The following is a 2,516-nucleotide window of genomic DNA, read 5'->3' as shown; positions in this document are numbered from 1 at the left end:
CTGGGGCTCTCTTGAGTCCGCATGGTCCGCAGTTACTACTGCCGCTGTCAGGGGACAGTGGGGGACTCCTCCACGAGTTACCGCCTCCCTGTTTCCAGCGGTGCTGCCCTGGGTCCCATCTCCAGTAAAGGCAAGGCTCACGCCAGGCTGCACTTCCGACAACGGCCAGCAGAGGGGGGCTGGGCGGCTCCGATGCGGCGCTGAGGCTGCACCCGAGACCAGGGGTGCAAGGGCAGCTTCCTTCCCTCAACCAGGGCACCAGGACAAGGTGGCTGTCGCTAAGACAGGGGCAGATGGAGGGGGTGGGGATGGCCTCTAAGCGGGGGGTGCCCGCCTGGCAGCGGAGCCCCAGGGATGGCGGTCAGACTTCGGGTCCCGGCCAAGGCTGAGGGACTGGCTGCAGCGGATCGGGGAGCCAGGCAGGCGACAGCTTAGCCTGCATATGCCTCTCGCAGACCCCGGGGTGATAGCCTTCCTCATCCTGGCCAGGAGGCTGCCCCCCGTTGAGTCCCACAGAACAACCTGTGAGCCTGGCTCCTCAGGAGGGGGTTCAGCCTGGGCCCCCAGGCACGTCCTAGGCAGAGCCTGTGCCCCCAACTCAGGATTCCCAAGGTCTGGGGTCCTGCTCACCCCCCTGCCCCGTTTCCTCCCACACCCAGCCTGGCCCTAGGTTTCAGCAGGGAGAGGCCACTTCCCTCAGCCAAGAAAAACGAGAACCCCCAGGGTATAAGAGGAGGCTGGGGTAAGTCCCCTTGGGCGTCACTCCCTGCCCCCCTGCCTAGGCCCACTCCTGTTGGTGCTGGGGTACGCACTGGTGGGAGGCCCTGCTCAGCCCATCCTGGAGGGTCCCAGTGCCACCAGAGCCAGGTGCATGGCAACATCATGGATAGGTTCTGCAGCCCAGGGCCCCCCAATGCAGGGTCAGTGTGTGTGGGGTGGGGTGCAGGGACCCCTCGTGCCCAGGGCACTTTGGTGCACTGTCCCACAAGGCACCCCTGTCTCAGAGGAGGTGTTCTGGCAGGCAGCATGGCAACTCCCTTCCAGAACCCAGCTCCACATTAACCCGCCCACAGCAACCCCTCAGAGCCACATCCCCTGCTGCACCTGGCCTGCAGGGGTGTCCCAGGACAGGCCCAAACCAGCCCAGCATGCAACTGCCCTCCTACCCTGAGGATGGGAGTGAGCTTTCCAGGGGACATAAGGACTCCAGGCCTGGACCTCCTGGGAGGGTAAGGGAGTAGGTCCTGAAGGCCTGTGCCCCACAGCCCCAGCACCAGGTGGACTGCAGCGCAGTGGGTGGACCAGCGGCAGCCTGGGAGAAGTCACCACCACCCCACCCCCGTCAGCAGGCTGCAGTCAGACCATTAGGGCCTCCCCACATCTGCCTTTGAGGGTGCCTGTCATGCCCTGGAAGATCCTAGCATCTTTACAGGACTGGAAGCAGGAGACAGAACAGTGTCTGCCCCAGGCTCGCAGATGGTTTGAATGGTAAGACAGGGTTTTACTGGGGGAAAAGGAGGAAAAGGGGGAAATGGGGACTCTCACAAGGTCGAAGTTCCTGCTAGAGTGCTTTCCGCCAGCAGCTAGAATCCCAGGTTCTACACAGAAAGAAGAGGGGCCAGGCTCCCCGCTGCTACAAAAGGCTGCGCAACTTCCTGAAGCTCCACCCCAGTGCACAGGCCGGTTGGAGTTTTTCCGGGGACCCCTTCCCACCTAGCAGTCTCACCATGACCATCTCATTCTTTTTGCTATATCTACATAGTCTTAAATAGATTTAATACATGTTTTGATAATTTACATATTTTATGGACATTTCTATTTATCTAACCCACTGACTCATTTTTGGTGGCTTTATAACATTCCATTATATTAACTGACTTATTCGACTCTTCTCTACCACTGTGTATTTGAGTTGCTTCCCCTCTTTCATTGTTGTGCATCGTAGTTATCTTCTTTTGGGTTACTTCTCTGTGATACATTTCCAAAAGTGGCATTAACCGCTTAATAAGAATAAATAACGTTATAACTCTAAGCATCTATTGCTACTCACACTCCTCAGAAACTCAGTGCACACTGTCATTAACCACGTGTATGTGCTTATTTCCCTATGGCCCTGACAACATTGGGCTTGATGATTTTCATTTGGTTTTACTGATTTTATAGGTGTAATATATGTATTTATTCCTCATTTTCTGCTAAAGAACATTTAAAGTCTATTTAAAAGATAAATGCAATTCAGCACAACAGCACAAAATTTACTATATTTTCTATAGTAACATCTATTACTATAGAAAATATAGTAAATACAGATAGGTATTAAACAATTTTTTAAAATTTTAAACAATAGGCCAGGTGCAGCAGCTCACCCTGTAATCCCAGCACTTTGGGGAGCCGAGGCAGGCGGTTCACCTGAAGTCAGGAGTTCATAGGCAAGCCTGGCCAACATGGTAAAACTCTGTCTCTACTAAAAATACAAAAAATAGCCAGGCGTGGTGGCATGCACCTGTAATCCCAGC

The sequence above is a fragment of the Mandrillus leucophaeus genome, unplaced genomic scaffold (genome assembly GCF_000951045.1).
Source record: "Mandrillus leucophaeus isolate KB7577 unplaced genomic scaffold, Mleu.le_1.0 Scaffold42, whole genome shotgun sequence".
Classification (NCBI taxonomy): domain Eukaryota; kingdom Metazoa; phylum Chordata; class Mammalia; order Primates; family Cercopithecidae; genus Mandrillus; species Mandrillus leucophaeus.
This window is presented reverse-complemented; position numbering follows the sequence as displayed.